This window comes from Aquarana catesbeiana, linkage group LG04 (assembly GCF_042186555.1).
Source record: "Aquarana catesbeiana isolate 2022-GZ linkage group LG04, ASM4218655v1, whole genome shotgun sequence".
In the NCBI taxonomy this organism is placed as follows: Eukaryota; Metazoa; Chordata; class Amphibia; order Anura; family Ranidae; genus Aquarana; species Aquarana catesbeiana.
Window position 1 is genome coordinate 36,992,872 of NC_133327.1, and position 26,897 is coordinate 37,019,768.

Sequence of the window (26,897 nt, forward strand, 5' to 3'; positions counted from 1 at the left end):
AGAAGGTGGTTTCCAAAAGAACCTTCCCACCACCTAGTACGTTCTAGACAATAAACACCTTGTGCCTTGATGCATTCCACCGGACTTGAAATTGGCGGGAGAGAGCTACCCGGGGGGGGGGAAGGGGGGGCTTTAAAGACAAAGACACCATAATTGCATTGGCCGGGAATCGAACCCGGGCCTCCCGCGTGGCAGGCGAGAATTCTACCACTGAACCACCAATGCGCCACGCCGGGGCCGGCGCCATCACCCTCCTCGCTCAGCTGGTCTAGGAGAGTCCAGCTTTTGCCCAGACTTGACTTGGCATTAGCTTGTCAACATCGATGGAAACGCCTTGTCATCTACATTGTGACTTTGCCAGATGGACCCACTCCCCATGGGATCGGTAGCAAACTAGATCCACATTTTGTTGTTGATGCTCCTCCTCAGCAACAAGAGCAGAGTGGCGCAGCGGAAGCGTGCTGAGCCAAAACCCTCAGCATAAGGATGGCACTGGCACCTTTTGCTTGTCAACATCGATGGAAACGCCTCGTCATCTACATTGTGACTTTGCCAGATGGACCCACTCCCCATGGGATCGGTAGCAAACTAGATCCACATTTTGTTGTCGATGCACCAGCTCGGCAGCAAGAGCAGAGTGGCGCAGCGGAAGCGTGCTGGGCCCATAACCCAGAGGTCGATGGATCGAAACCATCCTCTGCTACGTTGCCTTTTCCTATGCCAGTCGATATTTGCTAGTGGGGCCAAAGGGCGCTCTTTCACACACAAAGAGAAGTTGAACCTGATTCTGGTGGTTAAACGAGTCCAAAACCCTCAGCATAAGGATGGCACGGGCACCTTTTGTGCTAATGCAATATTGTCTCTTGGCAAAGGAAGCCTGGCCGTGCTTTCTTTAATGGATTGCTTTTGTCCAATACTGCCTGCCTGACTTTGGCTGAAGCCACAGCTGCCTCAAAAAAAAAAACGCGTCAACGCCGCCTTGGCACATGTTATGAGGAGGACTCTGGCTTCCCATGTTGCTCGCGGCGCTCGGTTCCAAGCTTCAACAACAAACGCAAAAGCCAGGTGCCTCCCAGGAAGGCAGCGTTTGGAGAATGCGGGCATCGATCCCGCTACCTCTCGCATGCTAAGCGAGCGCTCTACCACTTGAGCTAATCCCCCTTTGCTTGGGCTCCCCGTTGGTGCTATGGCTGATCCCTGTCCTCTTATGTGCTATGCGTAATATATGCAGTTTTGCAAAATCCACAACCTGCTCTGGCCGCTAGACACCAGGACAGCCACCCGTTTTCCGAGCTTTGAAGGTTTGCACTCTCCCTTCCTCAGAGTCCCCCCATTTTTTTTCTCCCTTCGTGAGTCCATTGACAACTGATCCCTTTCGGAAGTATGACCTCATGGGTTTCAATGATGTCATTAGGAGAAGGTGGTTTCCAAAAGAACCTTCCCACCACCTAGTACGTTCTAGACAATAAACACCTTGTGCCTTGATGCATTCCACCGGACTTGAAATTGGCGGGAGAGAGCTACCCGGGGGGGGGAAGGGGGGGCTTTAAAGACAAAGACACCATAATTGCATTGGCCGGGAATCGAACCCGGGCCTCCCGCGTGGCAGGCGAGAATTCTACCACTGAACCACCAATGCGCCACGCCGGGGCCGGCGCCATCACCCTCCTCGCTCAGCTGGTCTAGGAGAGTCCAGCTTTTGCCCAGACTTGACTTGGCATTAGCTTGTCAACATCGATGGAAACGCCTTGTCATCTACATTGTGACTTTGCCAGATGGACCCACTCCCCATGGGATCGGTAGCAAACTAGATCCACATTTTGTTGTTGATGCTCCTCCTCAGCAACAAGAGCAGAGTGGCGCAGCGGAAGCGTGCTGAGCCAAAACCCTCAGCATAAGGATGGCACTGGCACCTTTTGCTTGTCAACATCGATGGAAACGCCTCGTCATCTACATTGTGACTTTGCCAGATGGACCCACTCCCCATGGGATCGGTAGCAAACTAGATCCACATTTTGTTGTCGATGCACCAGCTCGGCAGCAAGAGCAGAGTGGCGCAGCGGAAGCGTGCTGGGCCCATAACCCAGAGGTCGATGGATCGAAACCATCCTCTGCTACGTTGCCTTTTCCTATGCCAGTCGATATTTGCTAGTGGGGCCAAAGGGCGCTCTTTCACACACAAAGAGAAGTTGAACCTGATTCTGGTGGTTAAACGAGTCCAAAACCCTCAGCATAAGGATGGCACGGGCACCTTTTGTGCTAATGCAATATTGTCTCTTGGCAAAGGAAGCCTGGCCGTGCTTTCTTTAATGGATTGCTTTTGTCCAATACTGCCTGCCTGACTTTGGCTGAAGCCACAGCTGCCTCAAAAAAAAAAACGCGTCAACGCCGCCTTGGCACATGTTATGAGGAGGACTCTGGCTTCCCATGTTGCTCGCGGCGCTCGGTTCCAAGCTTCAACAACAAACGCAAAAGCCAGGTGCCTCCCAGGAAGGCAGCGTTTGGAGAATGCGGGCATCGATCCCGCTACCTCTCGCATGCTAAGCGAGCGCTCTACCACTTGAGCTAATCCCCCTTTGCTTGGGCTCCCCGTTGGCGCTATGGCTGATCCCTGTCCTCTTATGTGCTATGCGTAATATATGCAGTTTTGCAAAATCCACAACCTGCTCTGGCCGCTAGACACCAGGACAGCCACCCGTTTTCCGAGCTTCGAAGGTTTGCACTCTCCCTTCCTCAGAGTCCCCCCATTTTTTTTCTCCCTTCGTGAGTCCATTGACAACTGATCCCTTTCGGAAGTATGACCTCATGGGTTTCAATGATGTCATTAGGAGAAGGTGGTTTCCAAAAGAACCTTCCCACCACCTAGTACGTTCTAGACAATAAACACCTTGTGCCTTGATGCATTCCACCGGACTTGAAATTGGCGGGAGAGAGCTACCCGGGGGGGGGGAAGGGGGGGCTTTAAAGACAAAGACACCATAATTGCATTGGCCGGGAATCGAACCCGGGCCTCCCGCGTGGCAGGCGAGAATTCTACCACTGAACCACCAATGCGCCACGCCGGGGCCGGCGCCATCACCCTCCTCGCTCAGCTGGTCTAGGAGAGTCCAGCTTTTGCCCAGACTTGACTTGGCATTAGCTTGTCAACATCGATGGAAACGCCTTGTCATCTACATTGTGACTTTGCCAGATGGACCCACTCCCCATGGGATCGGTAGCAAACTAGATCCACATTTTGTTGTTGATGCTCCTCCTCAGCAACAAGAGCAGAGTGGCGCAGCGGAAGCGTGCTGAGCCAAAACCCTCAGCATAAGGATGGCACTGGCACCTTTTGCTTGTCAACATCGATGGAAACGCCTCGTCATCTACATTGTGACTTTGCCAGATGGACCCACTCCCCATGGGATCGGTAGCAAACTAGATCCACATTTTGTTGTCGATGCACCAGCTCGGCAGCAAGAGCAGAGTGGCGCAGCGGAAGCGTGCTGGGCCCATAACCCAGAGGTCGATGGATCGAAGCCATCCTCTGCTACGTTGCCTTTTCCTATGCCAGTCGATATTTGCTAGTGGGGCCAAAGGGCGCTCTTTCACACACAAAGAGAAGTTGAACCTGATTCTGGTGGTTAAACGAGTCCAAAACCCTCAGCATAAGGATGGCACGGGCACCTTTTGTGCTAATGCAATATTGTCTCTTGGCAAAGGAAGCCTGGCCGTGCTTTCTTTAATGGATTGCTTTTGTCCAATACTGCCTGCCTGACTTTGGCTGAAGCCACAGCTGCCTCAAAAAAAAAAACGCGTCAACGCCGCCTTGGCACATGTTATGAGGAGGACTCTGGCTTCCCATGTTGCTCGCGGCGCTCGGTTCCAAGCTTCAACAACAAACGCAAAAGCCAGGTGCCTCCCAGGAAGGCAGCATTTGGAGAATGCGGGCATCGATCCCGCTACCTCTCGCATGCTAAGCGAGCGCTCTACCACTTGAGCTAATCCCCCTTTGCTTGGGCTCCCCGTTGGCGCTATGGCTGATCCCTGTCCTCTTATGTGCTATGCGTAATATATGCAGTTTTGCAAAATCCACAACCTGCTCTGGCCGCTAGACACCAGGACAGCCACCCGTTTTCCGAGCTTCGAAGGTTTGCACTCTCCCTTCCTCAGAGTCCCCCCATTTTTTTTCTCCCTTCGTGAGTCCATTGACAACTGATCCCTTTCGGAAGTATGACCTCATGGGTTTCAATGATGTCATTAGGAGAAGGTGGTTTCCAAAAGAACCTTCCCACCACCTAGTACGTTCTAGACAATAAACACCTTGTGCCTTGATGCATTCCACCGGACTTGAAATTGGCGGGAGAGAGCTACCCGGGGGGGGGGGAAGGGGGGGCTTTAAAGACAAAGACACCATAATTGCATTGGCCGGGAACCGAACCCGGGCCTCCCGCGTGGCAGGCGAGAATTCTACCACTGAACCACCAATGCGCCACGCCGGGGCCGGCGCCATCACCCTCCTCGCTCAGCTGGTCTAGGAGAGTCCAGCTTTTGCCCAGACTTGACTTGGCATTAGCTTGTCAACATCGATGGAAACGCCTTGTCATCTACATTGTGACTTTGCCAGATGGACCCACTCCCCATGGGATCGGTAGCAAACTAGATCCACATTTTGTTGTTGATGCTCCTCCTCAGCAACAAGAGCAGAGTGGCGCAGCGGAAGCGTGCTGAGCCAAAACCCTCAGCATAAGGATGGCACTGGCACCTTTTGCTTGTCAACATCGATGGAAACGCCTCGTCATCTACATTGTGACTTTGCCAGATGGACCCACTCCCCATGGGATCGGTAGCAAACTAGATCCACATTTTGTTGTCGATGCACCAGCTCGGCAGCAAGAGCAGAGTGGCGCAGCGGAAGCGTGCTGGGCCCATAACCCAGAGGTCGATGGATCGAAACCATCCTCTGCTACGTTGCCTTTTCCTATGCCAGTCGATATTTGCTAGTGGGGCCAAAGGGCGCTCTTTCACACACAAAGAGAAGTTGAACCTGATTCTGGTGGTTAAACGAGTCCAAAACCCTCAGCATAAGGATGGCACGGGCACCTTTTGTGCTAATGCAATATTGTCTCTTGGCAAAGGAAGCCTGGCCGTGCTTTCTTTAATGGATTGCTTTTGTCCAATACTGCCTGCCTGACTTTGGCTGAAGCCACAGCTGCCTCAAAAAAAAAAACGCGTCAACGCCGCCTTGGCACATGTTATGAGGAGGACTCTGGCTTCCCATGTTGCTCGCGGCGCTCGGTTCCAAGCTTCAACAACAAACGCAAAAGCCAGGTGCCTCCCAGGAAGGCAGCGTTTGGAGAATGCGGGCATCGATCCCGCTACCTCTCGCATGCTAAGCGAGCGCTCTACCACTTGAGCTAATCCCCCTTTGCTTGGGCTCCCCGTTGGCGCTATGGCTGATCCCTGTCCTCTTATGTGCTATGCGTAATATATGCAGTTTTGCAAAATCCACAACCTGCTCTGGCCGCTAGACACCAGGACAGCCACCCGTTTTCCGAGCTTCGAAGGTTTGCACTCTCCCTTCCTCAGAGTCCCCCCATTTTTTTTCTCCCTTCGTGAGTCCATTGACAACTGATCCCTTTCGGAAGTATGACCTCATGGGTTTCAATGATGTCATTAGGAGAAGGTGGTTTCCAAAAGAACCTTCCCACCACCTAGTACGTTCTAGACAATAAACACCTTGTGCCTTGATGCATTCCACCGGACTTGAAATTGGCGGGAGAGAGCTACCCGGGGGGGGGGAAGGGGGGGCTTTAAAGACAAAGACACCATAATTGCATTGGCCGGGAATCGAACCCGGGCCTCCCGCGTGGCAGGCGAGAATTCTACCACTGAACCACCAATGCGCCACGCCGGGGCCGGCGCCATCACCCTCCTCGCTCAGCTGGTCTAGGAGAGTCCAGCTTTTGCCCAGACTTGACTTGGCATTAGCTTGTCAACATCGATGGAAACGCCTTGTCATCTACATTGTGACTTTGCCAGATGGACCCACTCCCCATGGGATCGGTAGCAAACTAGATCCACATTTTGTTGTTGATGCTCCTCCTCAGCAACAAGAGCAGAGTGGCGCAGCGGAAGCGTGCTGAGCCAAAACCCTCAGCATAAGGATGGCACTGGCACCTTTTGCTTGTCAACATCGATGGAAACGCCTCGTCATCTACATTGTGACTTTGCCAGATGGACCCACTCCCCATGGGATCGGTAGCAAACTAGATCCACATTTTGTTGTCGATGCACCAGCTCGGCAGCAAGAGCAGAGTGGTGCAGCGGAAGCGTGCTGGGCCCATAACCCAGAGGTCGATGGATCGAAACCATCCTCTGCTACGTTGCCTTTTCCTATGCCAGTCGATATTTGCTAGTGGGGCCAAAGGGCGCTCTTTCACACACAAAGAGAAGTTGAACCTGATTCTGGTGGTTAAACGAGTCCAAAACCCTCAGCATAAGGATGGCACGGGCACCTTTTGTGCTAATGCAATATTGTCTCTTGGCAAAGGAAGCCTGGCCGTGCTTTCTTTAATGGATTGCTTTTGTCCAATACTGCCTGCCTGACTTTGGCTGAAGCCACAGCTGCCTCAAAAAAAAAAACGCGTCAACGCCGCCTTGGCACATGTTATGAGGAGGACTCTGGCTTCCCATGTTGCTCGCGGCGCTCGGTTCCAAGCTTCAACAACAAACGCAAAAGCCAGGTGCCTCCCAGGAAGGCAGCATTTGGAGAATGCGGGCATCGATCCCGCTACCTCTCGCATGCTAAGCGAGCGCTCTACCACTTGAGCTAATCCCCCTTTGCTTGGGCTCCCCGTTGGCGCTATGGCTGATCCCTGTCCTCTTATGTGCTATGCGTAATATATGCAGTTTTGCAAAATCCACAACCTGCTCTGGCCGCTAGACACCAGGACAGCCACCCGTTTTCCGAGCTTCGAAGGTTTGCACTCTCCCTTCCTCAGAGTCCCCCCATTTTTTTTCTCCCTTCGTGAGTCCATTGACAACTGATCCCTTTCGGAAGTATGACCTCATGGGTTTCAATGATGTCATTAGGAGAAGGTGGTTTCCAAAAGAACCTTCCCACCACCTAGTACGTTCTAGACAATAAACACCTTGTGCCTTGATGCATTCCACCGGACTTGAAATTGGCGGGAGAGAGCTACCCGGGGGGGGGGGAAGGGGGGGCTTTAAAGACAAAGACACCATAATTGCATTGGCCGGGAATCGAACCCGGGCCTCCCGCGTGGCAGGCGAGAATTCTACCACTGAACCACCAATGCGCCACGCCGGGGCCGGCGCCATCACCCTCCTCGCTCAGCTGGTCTAGGAGAGTCCAGCTTTTGCCCAGACTTGACTTGGCATTAGCTTGTCAACATCGATGGAAACGCCTTGTCATCTACATTGTGACTTTGCCAGATGGACCCACTCCCCATGGGATCGGTAGCAAACTAGATCCACATTTTGTTGTTGATGCTCCTCCTCAGCAACAAGAGCAGAGTGGCGCAGCGGAAGCGTGCTGAGCCAAAACCCTCAGCATAAGGATGGCACTGGCACCTTTTGCTTGTCAACATCGATGGAAACGCCTCGTCATCTACATTGTGACTTTGCCAGATGGACCCACTCCCCATGGGATCGGTAGCAAACTAGATCCACATTTTGTTGTCGATGCACCAGCTCGGCAGCAAGAGCAGAGTGGCGCAGCGGAAGCGTGCTGGGCCCATAACCCAGAGGTCGATGGATCGAAACCATCCTCTGCTACGTTGCCTTTTCCTATGCCAGTCGATATTTGCTAGTGGGGCCAAAGGGCGCTCTTTCACACACAAAGAGAAGTTGAACCTGATTCTGGTGGTTAAACGAGTCCAAAACCCTCAGCATAAGGATGGCACGGGCACCTTTTGTGCTAATGCAATATTGTCTCTTGGCAAAGGAAGCCTGGCCGTGCTTTCTTTAATGGATTGCTTTTGTCCAATACTGCCTGCCTGACTTTGGCTGAAGCCACAGCTGCCTCAAAAAAAAAAACGCGTCAACGCCGCCTTGGCACATGTTATGAGGAGGACTCTGGCTTCCCATGTTGCTCGCGGCGCTCGGTTCCAAGCTTCAACAACAAACGCAAAAGCCAGGTGCCTCCCAGGAAGGCAGCGTTTGGAGAATGCGGGCATCGATCCCGCTACCTCTCGCATGCTAAGCGAGCGCTCTACCACTTGAGCTAATCCCCCTTTGCTTGGGCTCCCCGTTGGCGCTATGGCTGATCCCTGTCCTCTTATGTGCTATGCGTAATATATGCAGTTTTGCAAAATCCACAACCTGCTCTGGCCGCTAGACACCAGGACAGCCACCCGTTTTCCGAGCTTCGAAGGTTTGCACTCTCCCTTCCTCAGAGTCCCCCCATTTTTTTTCTCCCTTCGTGAGTCCATTGACAACTGATCCCTTTCGGAAGTATGACCTCATGGGTTTCAATGATGTCATTAGGAGAAGGTGGTTTCCAAAAGAACCTTCCCACCACCTAGTACGTTCTAGACAATAAACACCTTGTGCCTTGATGCATTCCACCGGACTTGAAATTGGCGGGAGAGAGCTACCCGGGGGGGGAAGGGGGGGCTTTAAAGACAAAGACACCATAATTGCATTGGCCGGGAATCGAACCCGGGCCTCCCGCGTGGCAGGCGAGAATTCTACCACTGAACCACCAATGCGCCACGCCGGGGCCGGCGCCATCACCCTCCTCGCTCAGCTGGTCTAGGAGAGTCCAGCTTTTGCCCAGACTTGACTTGGCATTAGCTTGTCAACATCGATGGAAACGCCTTGTCATCTACATTGTGACTTTGCCAGATGGACCCACTCCCCATGGGATCGGTAGCAAACTAGATCCACATTTTGTTGTTGATGCTCCTCCTCAGCAACAAGAGCAGAGTGGCGCAGCGGAAGCGTGCTGAGCCAAAACCCTCAGCATAAGGATGGCACTGGCACCTTTTGCTTGTCAACATCGATGGAAACGCCTCGTCATCTACATTGTGACTTTGCCAGATGGACCCACTCCCCATGGGATCGGTAGCAAACTAGATCCACATTTTGTTGTCGATGCACCAGCTCGGCAGCAAGAGCAGAGTGGCGCAGCGGAAGCGTGCTGGGCCCATAACCCAGAGGTCGATGGATCGAAACCATCCTCTGCTACGTTGCCTTTTCCTATGCCAGTCGATATTTGCTAGTGGGGCCAAAGGGCGCTCTTTCACACACAAAGAGAAGTTGAACCTGATTCTGGTGGTTAAACGAGTCCAAAACCCTCAGCATAAGGATGGCACGGGCACCTTTTGTGCTAATGCAATATTGTCTCTTGGCAAAGGAAGCCTGGCCGTGCTTTCTTTAATGGATTGCTTTTGTCCAATACTGCCTGCCTGACTTTGGCTGAAGCCACAGCTGCCTCAAAAAAAAAAACGCGTCAACGCCGCCTTGGCACATGTTATGAGGAGGACTCTGGCTTCCCATGTTGCTCGCGGCGCTCGGTTCCAAGCTTCAACAACAAACGCAAAAGCCAGGTGCCTCCCAGGAAGGCAGCGTTTGGAGAATGCGGGCATCGATCCCGCTACCTCTCGCATGCTAAGCGAGCGCTCTACCACTTGAGCTAATCCCCCTTTGCTTGGGCTCCCCGTTGGCGCTATGGCTGATCCCTGTCCTCTTATGTGCTATGCGTAATATATGCAGTTTTGCAAAATCCACAACCTGCTCAGGCCGCTAGACACCAGGACAGCCACCCGTTTTCCGAGCTTCGAAGGTTTGCACTCTCCCTTCCTCAGAGTCCCCCCATTTTTTTTCTCCCTTCGTGAGTCCATTGACAACTGATCCCTTTCGGAAGTATGACCTCATGGGTTTCAATGATGTCATTAGGAGAAGGTGGTTTCCAAAAGAACCTTCCCACCACCTAGTACGTTCTAGACAATAAACACCTTGTGCCTTGATGCATTCCACCGGACTTGAAATTGGCGGGAGAGAGCTACCCGGGGGGGGGAAGGGGGGGGCTTTAAAGACAAAGACACCATAATTGCATTGGCCGGGAATCGAACCCGGGCCTCCCGCGTGGCAGGCGAGAATTCTACCACTGAACCACCAATGCGCCACGCTGGGGCCGGCGCCATCACCCTCCTCGCTCAGCTGGTCTAGGAGAGTCCAGCTTTTGCCCAGACTTGACTTGGCATTAGCTTGTCAACATCGATGGAAACGCCTTGTCATCTACATTGTGACTTTGCCAGATGGACCCACTCCCCATGGGATCGGTAGCAAACTAGATCCACATTTTGTTGTTGATGCTCCTCCTCAGCAACAAGAGCAGAGTGGCGCAGCGGAAGCGTGCTGAGCCAAAACCCTCAGCATAAGGATGGCACTGGCACCTTTTGCTTGTCAACATCGATGGAAACGCCTCGTCATCTACATTGTGACTTTGCCAGATGGACCCACTCCCCATGGGATCGGTAGCAAACTAGATCCACATTTTGTTGTCGATGCACCAGCTCGGCAGCAAGAGCAGAGTGGCGCAGCGGAAGCGTGCTGGGCCCATAACCCAGAGGTCGATGGATCGAAACCATCCTCTGCTACGTTGCCTTTTCCTATGCCAGTCGATATTTGCTAGTGGGGCCAAAGGGCGCTCTTTCACACACAAAGAGAAGTTGAACCTGATTCTGGTGGTTAAACGAGTCCAAAACCCTCAGCATAAGGATGGCACGGGCACCTTTTGTGCTAATGCAATATTGTCTCTTGGCAAAGGAAGCCTGGCCGTGCTTTCTTTAATGGATTGCTTTTGTCCAATACTGCCTGCCTGACTTTGGCTGAAGCCACAGCTGCCTCAAAAAAAAAAACGCGTCAACGCCGCCTTGGCACATGTTATGAGGAGGACTCTGGCTTCCCATGTTGCTCGCGGCGCTCGGTTCCAAGCTTCAACAACAAACGCAAAAGCCAGGTGCCTCCCAGGAAGGCAGCGTTTGGAGAATGCGGGCATCGATCCCGCTACCTCTCGCATGCTAAGCGAGCGCTCTACCACTTGAGCTAATCCCCCTTTGCTTGGGCTCCCCGTTGGCGCTATGGCTGATCCCTGTCCTCTTATGTGCTATGCGTAATATATGCAGTTTTGCAAAATCCACAACCTGCTCTGGCCGCTAGACACCAGGACAGCCACCCGTTTTCCGAGCTTCGAAGGTTTGCACTCTCCCTTCCTCAGAGTCCCCCCATTTTTTTTCTCCCTTCGTGAGTCCATTGACAACTGATCCCTTTCGGAAGTATGACCTCATGGGTTTCAATGATGTCATTAGGAGAAGGTGGTTTCCAAAAGAACCTTCCCACCACCTAGTACGTTCTAGACAATAAACACCTTGTGCCTTGATGCATTCCACCGGACTTGAAATTGGCGGGAGAGAGCTACCCGGGGGGGGAAGGGGGGGCTTTAAAGACAAAGACACCATAATTGCATTGGCCGGGAATCGAACCCGGGCCTCCCGCGTGGCAGGCGAGAATTCTACCACTGAACCACCAATGCGCCACGCCGGGGCCGGCGCCATCACCCTCCTCGCTCAGCTGGTCTAGGAGAGTCCAGCTTTTGCCCAGACTTGACTTGGCATTAGCTTGTCAACATCGATGGAAACGCCTTGTCATCTACATTGTGACTTTGCCAGATGGACCCACTCCCCATGGGATCGGTAGCAAACTAGATCCACATTTTGTTGTTGATGCTCCTCCTCAGCAACAAGAGCAGAGTGGCGCAGCGGAAGCGTGCTGAGCCAAAACCCTCAGCATAAGGATGGCACTGGCACCTTTTGCTTGTCAACATCGATGGAAACGCCTCGTCATCTACATTGTGACTTTGCCAGATGGACCCACTCCCCATGGGATCGGTAGCAAACTAGATCCACATTTTGTTGTCGATGCACCAGCTCGGCAGCAAGAGCAGAGTGGCGCAGCGGAAGCGTGCTGGGCCCATAACCCAGAGGTCGATGGATCGAAACCATCCTCTGCTACGTTGCCTTTTCCTATGCCAGTCGATATTTGCTAGTGGGGCCAAAGGGCGCTCTTTCACACACAAAGAGAAGTTGAACCTGATTCTGGTGGTTAAACGAGTCCAAAACCCTCAGCATAAGGATGGCACGGGCACCTTTTGTGCTAATGCAATATTGTCTCTTGGCAAAGGAAGCCTGGCCGTGCTTTCTTTAATGGATTGCTTTTGTCCAATACTGCCTGCCTGACTTTGGCTGAAGCCACAGCTGCCTCAAAAAAAAAAACGCGTCAACGCCGCCTTGGCACATGTTATGAGGAGGACTCTGGCTTCCCATGTTGCTCGCGGCGCTCGGTTCCAAGCTTCAACAACAAACGCAAAAGCCAGGTGCCTCCCAGGAAGGCAGCGTTTGGAGAATGCGGGCATCGATCCCGCTACCTCTCGCATGCTAAGCGAGCGCTCTACCACTTGAGCTAATCCCCCTTTGCTTGGGCTCCCCGTTGGCGCTATGGCTGATCCCTGTCCTCTTATGTGCTATGCGTAATATATGCAGTTTTGCAAAATCCACAACCTGCTCTGGCCGCTAGACACCAGGACAGCCACCCGTTTTCCGAGCTTCGAAGGTTTGCACTCTCCCTTCCTCAGAGTCCCCCCATTTTTTTTCTCCCTTCGTGAGTCCATTGACAACTGATCCCTTTCGGAAGTATGACCTCATGGGTTTCAATGATGTCATTAGGAGAAGGTGGTTTCCAAAAGAACCTTCCCACCACCTAGTACGTTCTAGACAATAAACACCTTGTGCCTTGATGCATTCCACCGGACTTGAAATTGGCGGGAGAGAGCTACCCGGGGGGGGGAAGGGGGGGCTTTAAAGACAAAGACACCATAATTGCATTGGCCGGGAATCGAACCCGGGCCTCCCGCGTGGCAGGCGAGAATTCTACCACTGAACCACCAATGCGCCACGCCGGGGCCGGCGCCATCACCCTCCTCGCTCAGCTGGTCTAGGAGAGTCCAGCTTTTGCCCAGACTTGACTTGGCATTAGCTTGTCAACATCGATGGAAACGCCTTGTCATCTACATTGTGACTTTGCCAGATGGACCCACTCCCCATGGGATCGGTAGCAAACTAGATCCACATTTTGTTGTTGATGCTCCTCCTCAGCAACAAGAGCAGAGTGGCGCAGCGGAAGCGTGCTGAGCCAAAACCCTCAGCATAAGGATGGCACTGGCACCTTTTGCTTGTCAACATCGATGGAAACGCCTCGTCATCTACATTGTGACTTTGCCAGATGGACCCACTCCCCATGGGATCGGTAGCAAACTAGATCCACATTTTGTTGTCGATGCACCAGCTCGGCAGCAAGAGCAGAGTGGCGCAGCGGAAGCGTGCTGGGCCCATAACCCAGAGGTCGATGGATCGAAACCATCCTCTGCTACGTTGCCTTTTCCTATGCCAGTCGATATTTGCTAGTGGGGCCAAAGGGCGCTCTTTCACACACAAAGAGAAGTTGAACCTGATTCTGGTGGTTAAACGAGTCCAAAACCCTCAGCATAAGGATGGCACGGGCACCTTTTGTGCTAATGCAATATTGTCTCTTGGCAAAGGAAGCCTGGCCGTGCTTTCTTTAATGGATTGCTTTTGTCCAATACTGCCTGCCTGACTTTGGCTGAAGCCACAGCTGCCTCAAAAAAAAAAACGCGTCAACGCCGCCTTGGCACATGTTATGAGGAGGACTCTGGCTTCCCATGTTGCTCGCGGCGCTCGGTTCCAAGCTTCAACAACAAACGCAAAAGCCAGGTGCCTCCCAGGAAGGCAGCGTTTGGAGAATGCGGGCATCGATCCCACTACCTCTCGCATGCTAAGCGAGCGCTCTACCACTTGAGCTAATCCCCCTTTGCTTGGGCTCCCCGTTGGCGCTATGGCTGATCCCTGTCCTCTTATGTGCTATGCGTAATATATGCAGTTTTGCAAAATCCACAACCTGCTCTGGCCGCTAGACACCAGGACAGCCACCCGTTTTCCGAGCTTCGAAGGTTTGCACTCTCCCTTCCTCAGAGTCCCCCCATTTTTTTTCTCCCTTCGTGAGTCCATTGACAACTGATCCCTTTCGGAAGTATGACCTCATGGGTTTCAATGATGTCATTAGGAGAAGGTGGTTTCCAAAAGAACCTTCCCACCACCTAGTACGTTCTAGACAATAAACACCTTGTGCCTTGATGCATTCCACCGGACTTGAAATTGGCGGGAGAGAGCTACCCGGGGGGGGGAAGGGGGGGCTTTAAAGACAAAGACACCATAATTGCATTGGCCGGGAATCGAACCCGGGCCTCCCGCGTGGCAGGCGAGAATTCTACCACTGAACCACCAATGCGCCACGCCGGGGCCGGCGCCATCACCCTCCTCGCTCAGCTGGTCTAGGAGAGTCCAGCTTTTGCCCAGACTTGACTTGGCATTAGCTTGTCAACATCGATGGAAACGCCTTGTCATCTACATTGTGACTTTGCCAGATGGACCCACTCCCCATGGGATCGGTAGCAAACTAGATCCACATTTTGTTGTTGATGCTCCTCCTCAGCAACAAGAGCAGAGTGGCGCAGCGGAAGCGTGCTGAGCCAAAACCCTCAGCATAAGGATGGCACTGGCACCTTTTGCTTGTCAACATCGATGGAAACGCCTCGTCATCTACATTGTGACTTTGCCAGATGGACCCACTCCCCATGGGATCGGTAGCAAACTAGATCCACATTTTGTTGTCGATGCACCAGCTCGGCAGCAAGAGCAGAGTGGCGCAGCGGAAGCGTGCTGGGCCCATAACCCAGAGGTCGATGGATCGAAACCATCCTCTGCTACGTTGCCTTTTCCTATGCCAGTCGATATTTGCTAGTGGGGCCAAAGGGCGCTCTTTCACACACAAAGAGAAGTTGAACCTGATTCTGGTGGTTAAACGAGTCCAAAACCCTCAGCATAAGGATGGCACGGGCACCTTTTGTGCTAATGCAATATTGTCTCTTGGCAAAGGAAGCCTGGCCGTGCTTTCTTTAATGGATTGCTTTTGTCCAATACTGCCTGCCTGACTTTGGCTGAAGCCACAGCTGCCTCAAAAAAAAAAACGCGTCAACGCCGCCTTGGCACATGTTATGAGGAGGACTCTGGCTTCCCATGTTGCTCGCGGCGCTCGGTTCCAAGCTTCAACAACAAACGCAAAAGCCAGGTGCCTCCCAGGAAGGCAGCGTTTGGAGAATGCGGGCATCGATCCCGCTACCTCTCGCATGCTAAGCGAGCGCTCTACCACTTGAGCTAATCCCCCTTTGCTTGGGCTCCCCGTTGGCGCTATGGCTGATCCCTGTCCTCTTATGTGCTATGCGTAATATATGCAGTTTTGCAAAATCCACAACCTGCTCTGGCCGCTAGACACCAGGACAGCCACCCGTTTTCCGAGCTTCGAAGGTTTGCACTCTCCCTTCCTCAGAGTCCCCCCATTTTTTTTCTCCCTTCGTGAGTCCATTGACAACTGATCCCTTTCGGAAGTATGACCTCATGGGTTTCAATGATGTCATTAGGAGAAGGTGGTTTCCAAAAGAACCTTCCCACCACCTAGTACGTTCTAGACAATAAACACCTTGTGCCTTGATGCATTCCACCGGACTTGAAATTGGCGGGAGAGAGCTACCCGGGGGGGGAAGGGGGGGCTTTAAAGACAAAGACACCATAATTGCATTGGCCGGGAATCGAACCCGGGCCTCCCGCGTGGCAGGCGAGAATTCTACCACTGAACCACCAATGCGCCACGCCGGGGCCGGCGCCATCACCCTCCTCGCTCAGCTGGTCTAGGAGAGTCCAGCTTTTGCCCAGACTTGACTTGGCATTAGCTTGTCAACATCGATGGAAACGCCTTGTCATCTACATTGTGACTTTGCCAGATGGACCCACTCCCCATGGGATCGGTAGCAAACTAGATCCACATTTTGTTGTTGATGCTCCTCCTCAGCAACAAGAGCAGAGTGGCGCAGCGGAAGCGTGCTGAGCCAAAACCCTCAGCATAAGGATGGCACTGGCACCTTTTGCTTGTCAACATCGATGGAAACGCCTCGTCATCTACATTGTGACTTTGCCAGATGGACCCACTCCCCATGGGATCGGTAGCAAACTAGATCCACATTTTGTTGTCGATGCACCAGCTCGGCAGCAAGAGCAGAGTGGCGCAGCGGAAGCGTGCTGGGCCCATAACCCAGAGGTCGATGGATCGAAACCATCCTCTGCTACGTTGCCTTTTCCTATGCCAGTCGATATTTGCTAGTGGGGCCAAAGGGCGCTCTTTCACACACAAAGAGAAGTTGAACCTGATTCTGGTGGTTAAACGAGTCCAAAACCCTCAGCATAAGGATGGCACGGGCACCTTTTGTGCTAATGCAATATTGTCTCTTGGCAAAGGAAGCCTGGCCGTGCTTTCTTTAATGGATTGCTTTTGTCCAATACTGCCTGCCTGACTTTGGCTGAAGCCACAGCTGCCTCAAAAAAAAAAACGCGTCAACGCCGCCTTGGCACATGTTATGAGGAGGACTCTGGCTTCCCATGTTGCTCGCGGCGCTCGGTTCCAAGCTTCAACAACAAACGCAAAAGCCAGGTGCCTCCCAGGAAGGCAGCGTTTGGAGAATGCGGGCATCGATCCCGCTACCTCTCGCATGCTAAGCGAGCGCTCTACCACTTGAGCTAATCCCCCTTTGCTTGGGCTCCCCGTTGGCGCTATGGCTGATCCCTGTCCTCTTATGTGCTATGCGTAATATATGCAGTTTTGCAAAATCCACAACCTGCTCTGGCCGCTAGACACCAGGACAGCCACCCGTTTTCCGAGCTTCGAAGGTTTGCACTCTCCCTTCCTCAGAGTCCCCCCATTTTTTTTCTCCCTTCGTGAGTCCATTGACAACTGATCCCTTTCGGAAGTATGACCTCATGGGTTTCAATGATGTCATTAGGAGAAGGTGGTTTCCAAAAGAACCTTCCCACCACCTAGTACGTTCTAGACAATAAACACCTTGTGCCTTGATGCATTCCACCGGACTTGAAATTGGCGGGAGAGAGCTACCCGGGGGGGGGAAGGGGGGGCTTTAAAGACAAAGACACCATAATTGCATTGGCCGGGAATCGAACCCGGGCCTCCCGCGTGGCAGGCGAGAATTCTACCACTGAACCACCAATGCGCCACGCCGGGGCCGGCGCCATCACCCTCCTCGCTCAGCTGGTCTAGGAGAGTCCAGCTTTTGCCCAGACTTGACTTGGCATTAGCTTGTCAACATCGATGGAAACGCCTTGTCATCTACATTGTGACTTTGCCAGATGGACCCACTCCCCATGGGATCGGTAGCAAACTAGATCCACATTTTGTTGTTGATGCTCCTCCTCAGCAACAAGAGCAGAGTGGCGCAGCGGAAGCGTGCTGAGCCAAAACCCTCAGCATAAGGATGGCACTGGCACCTTTTGCTTGTCAACATCGATGGAAACGCCTCGTCATCTACATTGTGACTTTGCCAGATGGACCCACTCCCCATGGGATCGGTAGCAAACTAGATCCACATTTTGTTGTCGATGCACCAGCTCGGCAGCAAGAGCAGAGTGGCGCAGCGGAAGCGTGCTGGGCCCATAACCCAGAGGTCGATGGATCGAAACCATCCTCTGCTACGTTGCCTTTTCCTATGCCAGTCGATATTTGCTAGTGGGGCCAAAGGGCGCTCTTTCACACACAAAGAGAAGTTGAACCTGATTCTGGTGGTTAAACGAGTCCAAAACCCTCAGCATAAGGATGGCACGGGCACCTTTTGTGCTAATGCAATATTGTCTCTTGGCAAAGGAAGCCTGGCCGTGCTTTCTTTAATGGATTGCTTTTGTCCAATACTGCCTGCCTGACTTTGGCTGAAGCCACAGCTGCCTCAAAAAAAAAAACGCGTCAACGCCGCCTTGGCACATGTTATGAGGAGGACTCTGGCTTCCCATGTTGCTCGCGGCGCTCGGTTCCAAGCTTCAACAACAAACGCAAAAGCCAGGTGCCTCCCAGGAAGGCAGCGTTTGGAGAATGCGGGCATCGATCCCACTACCTCTCGCATGCTAAGCGAGCGCTCTACCACTTGAGCTAATCCCCCTTTGCTTGGGCTCCCCGTTGGCGCTATGGCTGATCCCTGTCCTCTTATGTGCTATGCGTAATATATGCAGTTTTGCAAAATCCACAACCTGCTCTGGCCGCTAGACACCAGGACAGCCACCCGTTTTCCGAGCTTCGAAGGTTTGCACTCTCCCTTCCTCAGAGTCCCCCCATTTTTTTTCTCCCTTCGTGAGTCCATTGACAACTGATCCCTTTCGGAAGTATGACCTCATGGGTTTCAATGATGTCATTAGGAGAAGGTGGTTTCCAAAAGAACCTTCCCACCACCTAGTACGTTCTAGACAATAAACACCTTGTGCCTTGATGCATTCCACCGGACTTGAAATTGGCGGGAGAGAGCTACCCGGGGGGGGGAAGGGGGGGCTTTAAAGACAAAGACACCATAATTGCATTGGCCGGGAATCGAACCCGGGCCTCCCGCGTGGCAGGCGAGAATTCTACCACTGAACCACCAATGCGCCACGCCGGGGCCGGCGCCATCACCCTCCTCGCTCAGCTGGTCTAGGAGAGTCCAGCTTTTGCCCAGACTTGACTTGGCATTAGCTTGTCAACATCGATGGAAACGCCTTGTCATCTACATTGTGACTTTGCCAGATGGACCCACTCCCCATGGGATCGGTAGCAAACTAGATCCACATTTTGTTGTTGATGCTCCTCCTCAGCAACAAGAGCAGAGTGGCGCAGCGGAAGCGTGCTGAGCCAAAACCCTCAGCATAAGGATGGCACTGGCACCTTTTGCTTGTCAACATCGATGGAAACGCCTCGTCATCTACATTGTGACTTTGCCAGATGGACCCACTCCCCATGGGATCGGTAGCAAACTAGATCCACATTTTGTTGTCGATGCACCAGCTCGGCAGCAAGAGCAGAGTGGCGCAGCGGAAGCGTGCTGGGCCCATAACCCAGAGGTCGATGGATCGAAACCATCCTCTGCTACGTTGCCTTTTCCTATGCCAGTCGATATTTGCTAGTGGGGCCAAAGGGCGCTCTTTCACACACAAAGAGAAGTTGAACCTGATTCTGGTGGTTAAACGAGTCCAAAACCCTCAGCATAAGGATGGCACGGGCACCTTTTGTGCTAATGCAATATTGTCTCTTGGCAAAGGAAGCCTGGCCGTGCTTTCTTTAATGGATTGCTTTTGTCCAATACTGCCTGCCTGACTTTGGCTGAAGTCACAGCTGCCTCAAAAAAAAAAACGCGTCAACGCCGCCTTGGCACATGTTATGAGGAGGACTCTGGCTTCCCATGTTGCTCGCGGCGCTCGGTTCCAAGCTTCAACAACAAACGCAAAAGCCAGGTGCCTCCCAGGAAGGCAGCGTTTGGAGAATGCGGGCATCGATCCCACTACCTCTCGCATGCTAAGCGAGCGCTCTACCACTTGAGCTAATCCCCCTTTGCTTGGGCTCCCCGTTGGCGCTATGGCTGATCCCTGTCCTCTTATGTGCTATGCGTAATATATGCAGTTTTGCAAAATCCACAACCTGCTCTGGCCGCTAGACACCAGGACAGCCACCCGTTTTCCGAGCTTCGAAGGTTTGCACTCTCCCTTCCTCAGAGTCCCCCCATTTTTTTTCTCCCTTCGTGAGTCCATTGACAACTGATCCCTTTCGGAAGTATGACCTCATGGGTTTCAATGATGTCATTAGGAGAAGGTGGTTTCCAAAAGAACCTTCCCACCACCTAGTACGTTCTAGACAATAAACACCTTGTGCCTTGATGCATTCCACCGGACTTGAAATTGGCGGGAGAGAGCTACCCGGGGGGGGAAGGGGGGGCTTTAAAGACAAAGACATCATAATTGCATTGGCCGGGAATCGAACCCGGGCCTCCCGCGTGGCAGGCGAGAATTCTACCACTGAACCACCAATGCGCCACGCCGGGGCCGGCGCCATCACCCTCCTCGCTCAGCTGGTCTAGGAGAGTCCAGCTTTTGCCCAGACTTGACTTGGCATTAGCTTGTCAACATCGATGGAAACGCCTTGTCATCTACATTGTGACTTTGCCAGATGGACCCACTCCCCATGGGATCGGTAGCAAACTAGATCCACATTTTGTTGTTGATGCTCCTCCTCAGCAACAAGAGCAGAGTGGCGCAGCGGAAGCGTGCTGAGCCAAAACCCTCAGCATAAGGATGGCACTGGCACCTTTTGCTTGTCAACATCGATGGAAACGCCTCGTCATCTACATTGTGACTTTGCCAGATGGACCCACTCCCCATGGGATCGGTAGCAAACTAGATCCACATTTTGTTGTCGATGCACCAGCTCGGCAGCAAGAGCAGAGTGGCGCAGCGGAAGCGTGCTGGGCCCATAACCCAGAGGTCGATGGATCGAAACCATCCTCTGCTACGTTGCCTTTTCCTATGCCAGTCGATATTTGCTAGTGGGGCCAAAGGGCGCTCTTTCACACACAAAGAGAAGTTGAACCTGATTCTGGTGGTTAAACGAGTCCAAAACCCTCAGCATAAGGATGGCACGGGCACCTTTTGTGCTAATGCAATATTGTCTCTTGGCAAAGGAAGCCTGGCCGTGCTTTCTTTAATGGATTGCTTTTGTCCAATACTGCCTGCCTGACTTTGGCTGAAGCCACAGCTGCCTCAAAAAAAAAAAACGCGTCAACGCCGCCTTGGCACATGTTATGAGGAGGACTCTGGCTTCCCATGTTGCTCGCGGCGCTCGGTTCCAAGCTTCAACAACAAACGCAAAAGCCAGGTGCCTCCCAGGAAGGCAGCGTTTGGAGAATGCGGGCATCGATCCCGCTACCTCTCGCATGCTAAGCGAGCGCTCTACCACTTGAGCTAATCCCCCTTTGCTTGGGCTCCCCGTTGGCGCTATGGCTGATCCCTGTCCTCTTATGTGCTATGCGTAATATATGCAGTTTTGCAAAATCCACAACCTGCTCTGGCCGCTAGACACCAGGACAGCCACCCGTTTTCCGAGCTTCGAAGGTTTGCACTCTCCCTTCCTCAGAGTCCCCCCATTTTTTTTCTCCCTTCGTGAGTCCATTGACAACTGATCCCTTTCGGAAGTATGACCTCATGGGTTTCAATGATGTCATTAGGAGAAGGTGGTTTCCAAAAGAACCTTCCCACCACCTAGTACGTTCTAGACAATAAACACCTTGTGCCTTGATGCATTCCACCGGACTTGAAATTGGCGGGAGAGAGCTACCCGGGGGGGGGGAAGGGGGGGCTTTAAAGACAAAGACACCATAATTGCATTGGCCGGGAATCGAACCCGGGCCTCCCGCGTGGCAGGCGAGAATTCTACCACTGAACCACCAATGCGCCACGCCGGGGCCGGCGCCATCACCCTCCTCGCTCAGCTGGTCTAGGAGAGTCCAGCTTTTGCCCAGACTTGACTTGGCATTAGCTTGTCAACATCGATGGAAACGCCTTGTCATCTACATTGTGACTTTGCCAGATGGACCCACTCCCCATGGGATCGGTAGCAAACTAGATCCACATTTTGTTGTTGATGCTCCTCCTCAGCAACAAGAGCAGAGTGGCGCAGCGGAAGCGTGCTGAGCCAAAACCCTCAGCATAAGGATGGCACTGGCACCTTTTGCTTGTCAACATCGATGGAAACGCCTCGTCATCTACATTGTGACTTTGCCAGATGGACCCACTCCCCATGGGATCGGTAGCAAACTAGATCCACATTTTGTTGTCGATGCACCAGCTCGGCAGCAAGAGCAGAGTGGCGCAGCGGAAGCGTGCTGGGCCCATAACCCAGAGGTCGATGGATCGAAACCATCCTCTGCTACGTTGCCTTTTCCTATGCCAGTCGATATTTGCTAGTGGGGCCAAAGGGCGCTCTTTCACACACAAAGAGAAGTTGAACCTGATTCTGGTGGTTAAACGAGTCCAAAACCCTCAGCATAAGGATGGCACGGGCACCTTTTGTGCTAATGCAATATTGTCTCTTGGCAAAGGAAGCCTGGCCGTGCTTTCTTTAATGGATTGCTTTTGTCCAATACTGCCTGCCTGACTTTGGCTGAAGCCACAGCTGCCTCAAAAAAAAAAACGCGTCAACGCCGCCTTGGCACATGTTATGAGGAGGACTCTGGCTTCCCATGTTGCTCGCGGCGCTCGGTTCCAAGCTTCAACAACAAACGCAAAAGCCAGGTGCCTCCCAGGAAGGCAGCGTTTGGAGAATGCGGGCATCGATCCCACTACCTCTCGCATGCTAAGCGAGCGCTCTACCACTTGAGCTAATCCCCCTTTGCTTGGGCTCCCCGTTGGCGCTATGGCTGATCCCTGTCCTCTTATGTGCTATGCGTAATATATGCAGTTTTGCAAAATCCACAACCTGCTCTGGCCGCTAGACACCAGGACAGCCACCCGTTTTCCGAGCTTCGAAGGTTTGCACTCTCCCTTCCTCAGAGTCCCCCCATTTTTTTTCTCCCTTCGTGAGTCCATTGACAACTGATCCCTTTCGGAAGTATGACCTCATGGGTTTCAATGATGTCATTAGGAGAAGGTGGTTTCCAAAAGAACCTTCCCACCACCTAGTACGTTCTAGACAATAAACACCTTGTGCCTTGATGCATTCCACCGGACTTGAAATTGGCGGGAGAGAGCTACCCGGGGGGGGGGGAAGGGGGGGCTTTAAAGACAAAGACACCATAATTGCATTGGCCGGGAATCGAACCCGGGCCTCCCGCGTGGAAGGCGAGAATTCTACCACTGAACCACCAATGCGCCACGCCGGGGCCGGCGCCATCACCCTCCTCGCTCAGCTGGTCTAGGAGAGTCCAGCTTTTGCCCAGACTTGACTTGGCATTAGCTTGTCAACATCGATGGAAACGCCTTGTCATCTACATTGTGACTTTGCCAGATGGACCCACTCCCCATGGGATCGGTAGCAAACTAGATCCACATTTTGTTGTTGATGCTCCTCCTCAGCAACAAGAGCAGAGTGGCGCAGCGGAAGCGTGCTGAGCCAAAACCCTCAGCATAAGGATGGCACTGGCACCTTTTGCTTGTCAACATCGATGGAAACGCCTCGTCATCTACATTGTGACTTTGCCAGATGGACCCACTCCCCATGGGATCGGTAGCAAACTAGATCCACATTTTGTTGTCGATGCACCAGCTCGGCAGCAAGAGCAGAGTGGCGCAGCGGAAGCGTGCTGGGCCCATAACCCAGAGGTCGATGGATCGAAACCATCCTCTGCTACGTTGCCTTTTCCTATGCCAGTCGATATTTGCTAGTGGGGCCAAAGGGCGCTCTTTCACACACAAAGAGAAGTTGAACCTGATTCTGGTGGTTAAACGAGTCCAAAACCCTCAGCATAAGGATGGCACGGGCACCTTTTGTGCTAATGCAATATTGTCTCTTGGCAAAGGAAGCCTGGCCGTGCTTTCTTTAATGGATTGCTTTTGTCCAATACTGCCTGCCTGACTTTGGCTGAAGCCACAGCTGCCTCAAAAAAAAAAACGCGTCAACGCCGCCTTGGCACATGTTATGAGGAGGACTCTGGCTTCCCATGTTGCTCGCGGCGCTCGGTTCCAAGCTTCAACAACAAACGCAAAAGCCAGGTGCCTCCCAGGAAGGCAGCGTTTGGAGAATGCGGGCATCGATCCCGCTACCTCTCGCATGCTAAGCGAGCGCTCTACCACTTGAGCTAATCCCCCTTTGCTTGGGCTCCCCGTTGGCGCTATGGCTGATCCCTGTCCTCTTATGTGCTATGCGTAATATATGCAGTTTTGCAAAATCCACAACCTGCTCTGGCCGCTAGACACCAGGACAGCCACCCGTTTTCCGAGCTTCGAAGGTTTGCACTCTCCCTTCCTCAGAGTCCCCCCATTTTTTTTCTCCCTTCGTGAGTCCATTGACAACTGATCCCTTTCGGAAGTATGACCTCATGGGTTTCAATGATGTCATTAGGAGAAGGTGGTTTCCAAAAGAACCTTCCCACCACCTAGTACGTTCTAGACAATAAACACCTTGTGCCTTGATGCATTCCACCGGACTTGAAATTGGCGGGAGAGAGCTACCCGGGGGGGGGAAGGGGGGGCTTTAAAGACAAAGACACCATAATTGCATTGGCCGGGAATCGAACCCGGGCCTCCCGCGTGGCAGGCGAGAATTCTACCACTGAACCACCAATGCGCCACGCCGGGGCCGGCGCCATCACCCTCCTCGCTCAGCTGGTCTAGGAGAGTCCAGCTTTTGCCCAGACTTGACTTGGCATTAGCTTGTCAACATCGATGGAAACGCCTTGTCATCTACATTGTGACTTTGCCAGATGGACCCACTCCCCATGGGATCGGTAGCAAACTAGATCCACATTTTGTTGTTGATGCTCCTCCTCAGCAACAAGAGCAGAGTGGCGCAGCGGAAGCGTGCTGAGCCAAAACCCTCAGCATAAGGATGGCACTGGCACCTTTTGCTTGTCAACATCGATGGAAACGCCTCGTCATCTACATTGTGACTTTGCCAGATGGACCCACTCCCCATGGGATCGGTAGCAAACTAGATCCACATTTTGTTGTCGATGCACCAGCTCGGCAGCAAGAGCAGAGTGGCGCAGCGGAAGCGTGCTGGGCCCATAACCCAGAGGTCGATGGATCGAAACCATCCTCTGCTACGTTGCCTTTTCCTATGCCAGTCGATATTTGCTAGTGGGGCCAAAGGGCGCTCTTTCACACACAAAGAGAAGTTGAACCTGATTCTGGTGGTTAAACGAGTCCAAAACCCTCAGCATAAGGATGGCACGGGCACCTTTTGTGCTAATGCAATATTGTCTCTTGGCAAAGGAAGCCTGGCCGTGCTTTCTTTAATGGATTGCTTTTGTCCAATACTGCCTGCCTGACTTTGGCTGAAGCCACAGCTGCCTCAAAAAAAAAAACGCGTCAACGCCGCCTTGGCACATGTTATGAGGAGGACTCTGGCTTCCCATGTTGCTCGCGGCGCTCGGTTCCAAGCTTCAACAACAAACGCAAAAGCCAGGTGCCTCCCAGGAAGGCAGCGTTTGGAGAATGCGGGCATCGATCCCGCTACCTCTCGCATGCTAAGCGAGCGCTCTACCACTTGAGCTAATCCCCCTTTGCTTGGGCTCCCCGTTGGCGCTATGGCTGATCCCTGTCCTCTTATGTGCTATGCGTAATATATGCAGTTTTGCAAAATCCACAACCTGCTCTGGCCGCTAGACACCAGGACAGCCACCCGTTTTCCGAGCTTCGAAGGTTTGCACTCTCCCTTCCTCAGAGTCCCCCCATTTTTTTTCTCCCTTCGTGAGTCCATTGACAACTGATCCCTTTCGGAAGTATGACCTCATGGGTTTCAATGATGTCATTAGGAGAAGGTGGTTTCCAAAAGAACCTTCCCACCACCTAGTATGTTCTAGACAATAAACACCTTGTGCCTTGATGCATTCCACCGGACTTGAAATTGGCGGGAGAGAGCTACCCGGGGGGGGGAAGGGGGGGCTTTAAAGACAAAGACACCATAATTGCATTGGCCGGGAATCGAACCCGGGCCTCCCGCGTGGCAGGCGAGAATTCTACCACTGAACCACCAATGCGCCACGCCGGGGCCGGCGCCATCACCCTCCTCGCTCAGCTGGTCTAGGAGAGTCCAGCTTTTGCCCAGACTTGACTTGGCATTAGCTTGTCAACATCGATGGAAACGCCTTGTCATCTACATTGTGACTTTGCCAGATGGACCCACTCCCCATGGGATCGGTAGCAAACTAGATCCACATTTTGTTGTTGATGCTCCTCCTCAGCAACAAGAGCAGAGTGGCGCAGCGGAAGCGTGCTGAGCCAAAACCCTCAGCATAAGGATGGCACTGGCACCTTTTGCTTGTCAACATCGATGGAAACGCCTCGTCATCTACATTGTGACTTTGCCAGATGGACCCACTCCCCATGGGATCGGTAGCAAACTAGATCCACATTTTGTTGTCGATGCACCAGCTCGGCAGCAAGAGCAGAGTGGCGCAGCGGAAGCGTGCTGGGCCCATAACCCAGAGGTCGATGGATCGAAACCATCCTCTGCTACGTTGCCTTTTCCTATGCCAGTCGATATTTGCTAGTGGGGCCAAAGGGCGCTCTTTCACACACAAAGAGAAGTTGAACCTGATTCTGGTGGTTAAACGAGTCCAAAACCCTCAGCATAAGGATGGCACGGGCACCTTTTGTGCTAATGCAATATTGTCTCTTGGCAAAGGAAGCCTGGCCGTGCTTTCTTTAATGGATTGCTTTTGTCCAATACTGCCTGCCTGACTTTGGCTGAAGCCACAGCTGCCTCAAAAAAAAAAACGCGTCAACGCCGCCTTGGCACATGTTATGAGGAGGACTCTGGCTTCCCATGTTGCTCGCGGCGCTCGGTTCCAAGCTTCAACAACAAACGCAAAAGCCAGGTGCCTCCCAGGAAGGCAGCGTTTGGAGAATGCGGGCATCGATCCCGCTACCTCTCGCATGCTAAGCGAGCGCTCTACCACTTGAGCTAATCCCCCTTTGCTTGGGCTCCCCGTTGGCGCTATGGCTGATCCCTGTCCTCTTATGTGCTATGCGTAATATATGCAGTTTTGCAAAATCCACAACCTGCTCTGGCCGCTAGACACCAGGACAGCCACCCGTTTTCCGAGCTTCGAAGGTTTGCACTCTCCCTTCCTCAGAGTCCCCCCATTTTTTTTCTCCCTTCGTGAGTCCATTGACAACTGATCCCTTTCGGAAGTATGACCTCATGGGTTTCAATGATGTCATTAGGAGAAGGTGGTTTCCAAAAGAACC

General features: G+C 52.8%; 33 non-coding genes across 33 annotated transcripts; all 33 read right to left on the reverse strand.

Moving 5' to 3' along the window:
• Nucleotides 1-154: 154 nt before the first annotated feature.
• TRNAG-GCC (transfer RNA glycine (anticodon GCC)) lies at nt 155-225 on the reverse strand. The gene has a single exon. It is a non-coding gene; the product is annotated as a tRNA-Gly (tRNA).
• An 863-nt stretch (nt 226-1,088) lies between these two features.
• Nucleotides 1,089-1,161, reverse strand: TRNAA-AGC (transfer RNA alanine (anticodon AGC)). The gene has a single exon. It is a non-coding gene; the product is annotated as a tRNA-Ala (tRNA).
• Nucleotides 1,162-1,568: 407 nt separating this feature from the next.
• TRNAG-GCC (transfer RNA glycine (anticodon GCC)) lies at nt 1,569-1,639 on the reverse strand. Its single transcript has one exon. It is a non-coding gene; the product is annotated as a tRNA-Gly (tRNA).
• Nucleotides 1,640-2,502: 863 nt separating this feature from the next.
• Nucleotides 2,503-2,575, reverse strand: TRNAA-AGC (transfer RNA alanine (anticodon AGC)). The gene has a single exon. It is a non-coding gene; the product is annotated as a tRNA-Ala (tRNA).
• A 408-nt stretch (nt 2,576-2,983) lies between these two features.
• Nucleotides 2,984-3,054, reverse strand: TRNAG-GCC (transfer RNA glycine (anticodon GCC)). The gene has a single exon. It is a non-coding gene; the product is annotated as a tRNA-Gly (tRNA).
• An 863-nt stretch (nt 3,055-3,917) lies between these two features.
• TRNAA-AGC (transfer RNA alanine (anticodon AGC)) lies at nt 3,918-3,990 on the reverse strand. Its single transcript has one exon. It is a non-coding gene; the product is annotated as a tRNA-Ala (tRNA).
• Nucleotides 3,991-5,333: 1,343 nt separating this feature from the next.
• On the reverse strand, nt 5,334-5,406 carry TRNAA-AGC (transfer RNA alanine (anticodon AGC)). The gene has a single exon. It is a non-coding gene; the product is annotated as a tRNA-Ala (tRNA).
• Nucleotides 5,407-5,814: 408 nt separating this feature from the next.
• TRNAG-GCC (transfer RNA glycine (anticodon GCC)) lies at nt 5,815-5,885 on the reverse strand. The gene has a single exon. It is a non-coding gene; the product is annotated as a tRNA-Gly (tRNA).
• Nucleotides 5,886-6,748: 863 nt separating this feature from the next.
• Nucleotides 6,749-6,821, reverse strand: TRNAA-AGC (transfer RNA alanine (anticodon AGC)). Its single transcript has one exon. It is a non-coding gene; the product is annotated as a tRNA-Ala (tRNA).
• A 409-nt stretch (nt 6,822-7,230) lies between these two features.
• On the reverse strand, nt 7,231-7,301 carry TRNAG-GCC (transfer RNA glycine (anticodon GCC)). The gene has a single exon. It is a non-coding gene; the product is annotated as a tRNA-Gly (tRNA).
• Nucleotides 7,302-8,164: 863 nt separating this feature from the next.
• TRNAA-AGC (transfer RNA alanine (anticodon AGC)) lies at nt 8,165-8,237 on the reverse strand. The gene has a single exon. It is a non-coding gene; the product is annotated as a tRNA-Ala (tRNA).
• Nucleotides 8,238-8,643: 406 nt separating this feature from the next.
• On the reverse strand, nt 8,644-8,714 carry TRNAG-GCC (transfer RNA glycine (anticodon GCC)). Its single transcript has one exon. It is a non-coding gene; the product is annotated as a tRNA-Gly (tRNA).
• Nucleotides 8,715-9,577: 863 nt separating this feature from the next.
• Nucleotides 9,578-9,650, reverse strand: TRNAA-AGC (transfer RNA alanine (anticodon AGC)). Its single transcript has one exon. It is a non-coding gene; the product is annotated as a tRNA-Ala (tRNA).
• Nucleotides 9,651-10,058: 408 nt separating this feature from the next.
• TRNAG-GCC (transfer RNA glycine (anticodon GCC)) lies at nt 10,059-10,129 on the reverse strand. The gene has a single exon. It is a non-coding gene; the product is annotated as a tRNA-Gly (tRNA).
• Nucleotides 10,130-10,992: 863 nt separating this feature from the next.
• On the reverse strand, nt 10,993-11,065 carry TRNAA-AGC (transfer RNA alanine (anticodon AGC)). Its single transcript has one exon. It is a non-coding gene; the product is annotated as a tRNA-Ala (tRNA).
• A 406-nt stretch (nt 11,066-11,471) lies between these two features.
• On the reverse strand, nt 11,472-11,542 carry TRNAG-GCC (transfer RNA glycine (anticodon GCC)). Its single transcript has one exon. It is a non-coding gene; the product is annotated as a tRNA-Gly (tRNA).
• Nucleotides 11,543-12,405: 863 nt separating this feature from the next.
• TRNAA-AGC (transfer RNA alanine (anticodon AGC)) lies at nt 12,406-12,478 on the reverse strand. Its single transcript has one exon. It is a non-coding gene; the product is annotated as a tRNA-Ala (tRNA).
• Nucleotides 12,479-12,885: 407 nt separating this feature from the next.
• TRNAG-GCC (transfer RNA glycine (anticodon GCC)) lies at nt 12,886-12,956 on the reverse strand. Its single transcript has one exon. It is a non-coding gene; the product is annotated as a tRNA-Gly (tRNA).
• A 1,343-nt stretch (nt 12,957-14,299) lies between these two features.
• TRNAG-GCC (transfer RNA glycine (anticodon GCC)) lies at nt 14,300-14,370 on the reverse strand. Its single transcript has one exon. It is a non-coding gene; the product is annotated as a tRNA-Gly (tRNA).
• Nucleotides 14,371-15,233: 863 nt separating this feature from the next.
• Nucleotides 15,234-15,306, reverse strand: TRNAA-AGC (transfer RNA alanine (anticodon AGC)). The gene has a single exon. It is a non-coding gene; the product is annotated as a tRNA-Ala (tRNA).
• A 406-nt stretch (nt 15,307-15,712) lies between these two features.
• Nucleotides 15,713-15,783, reverse strand: TRNAG-GCC (transfer RNA glycine (anticodon GCC)). The gene has a single exon. It is a non-coding gene; the product is annotated as a tRNA-Gly (tRNA).
• An 863-nt stretch (nt 15,784-16,646) lies between these two features.
• On the reverse strand, nt 16,647-16,719 carry TRNAA-AGC (transfer RNA alanine (anticodon AGC)). The gene has a single exon. It is a non-coding gene; the product is annotated as a tRNA-Ala (tRNA).
• Nucleotides 16,720-17,126: 407 nt separating this feature from the next.
• Nucleotides 17,127-17,197, reverse strand: TRNAG-GCC (transfer RNA glycine (anticodon GCC)). Its single transcript has one exon. It is a non-coding gene; the product is annotated as a tRNA-Gly (tRNA).
• A 1,343-nt stretch (nt 17,198-18,540) lies between these two features.
• Nucleotides 18,541-18,611, reverse strand: TRNAG-GCC (transfer RNA glycine (anticodon GCC)). Its single transcript has one exon. It is a non-coding gene; the product is annotated as a tRNA-Gly (tRNA).
• Nucleotides 18,612-19,953: 1,342 nt separating this feature from the next.
• On the reverse strand, nt 19,954-20,024 carry TRNAG-GCC (transfer RNA glycine (anticodon GCC)). The gene has a single exon. It is a non-coding gene; the product is annotated as a tRNA-Gly (tRNA).
• An 864-nt stretch (nt 20,025-20,888) lies between these two features.
• Nucleotides 20,889-20,961, reverse strand: TRNAA-AGC (transfer RNA alanine (anticodon AGC)). The gene has a single exon. It is a non-coding gene; the product is annotated as a tRNA-Ala (tRNA).
• Nucleotides 20,962-21,369: 408 nt separating this feature from the next.
• On the reverse strand, nt 21,370-21,440 carry TRNAG-GCC (transfer RNA glycine (anticodon GCC)). The gene has a single exon. It is a non-coding gene; the product is annotated as a tRNA-Gly (tRNA).
• Nucleotides 21,441-22,785: 1,345 nt separating this feature from the next.
• TRNAG-UCC (transfer RNA glycine (anticodon UCC)) lies at nt 22,786-22,856 on the reverse strand. The gene has a single exon. It is a non-coding gene; the product is annotated as a tRNA-Gly (tRNA).
• Nucleotides 22,857-23,719: 863 nt separating this feature from the next.
• TRNAA-AGC (transfer RNA alanine (anticodon AGC)) lies at nt 23,720-23,792 on the reverse strand. Its single transcript has one exon. It is a non-coding gene; the product is annotated as a tRNA-Ala (tRNA).
• A 407-nt stretch (nt 23,793-24,199) lies between these two features.
• On the reverse strand, nt 24,200-24,270 carry TRNAG-GCC (transfer RNA glycine (anticodon GCC)). The gene has a single exon. It is a non-coding gene; the product is annotated as a tRNA-Gly (tRNA).
• An 863-nt stretch (nt 24,271-25,133) lies between these two features.
• TRNAA-AGC (transfer RNA alanine (anticodon AGC)) lies at nt 25,134-25,206 on the reverse strand. The gene has a single exon. It is a non-coding gene; the product is annotated as a tRNA-Ala (tRNA).
• A 407-nt stretch (nt 25,207-25,613) lies between these two features.
• On the reverse strand, nt 25,614-25,684 carry TRNAG-GCC (transfer RNA glycine (anticodon GCC)). The gene has a single exon. It is a non-coding gene; the product is annotated as a tRNA-Gly (tRNA).
• Nucleotides 25,685-26,547: 863 nt separating this feature from the next.
• On the reverse strand, nt 26,548-26,620 carry TRNAA-AGC (transfer RNA alanine (anticodon AGC)). Its single transcript has one exon. It is a non-coding gene; the product is annotated as a tRNA-Ala (tRNA).
• Between the last annotated feature and the right edge of the window lie 277 nt (nt 26,621-26,897).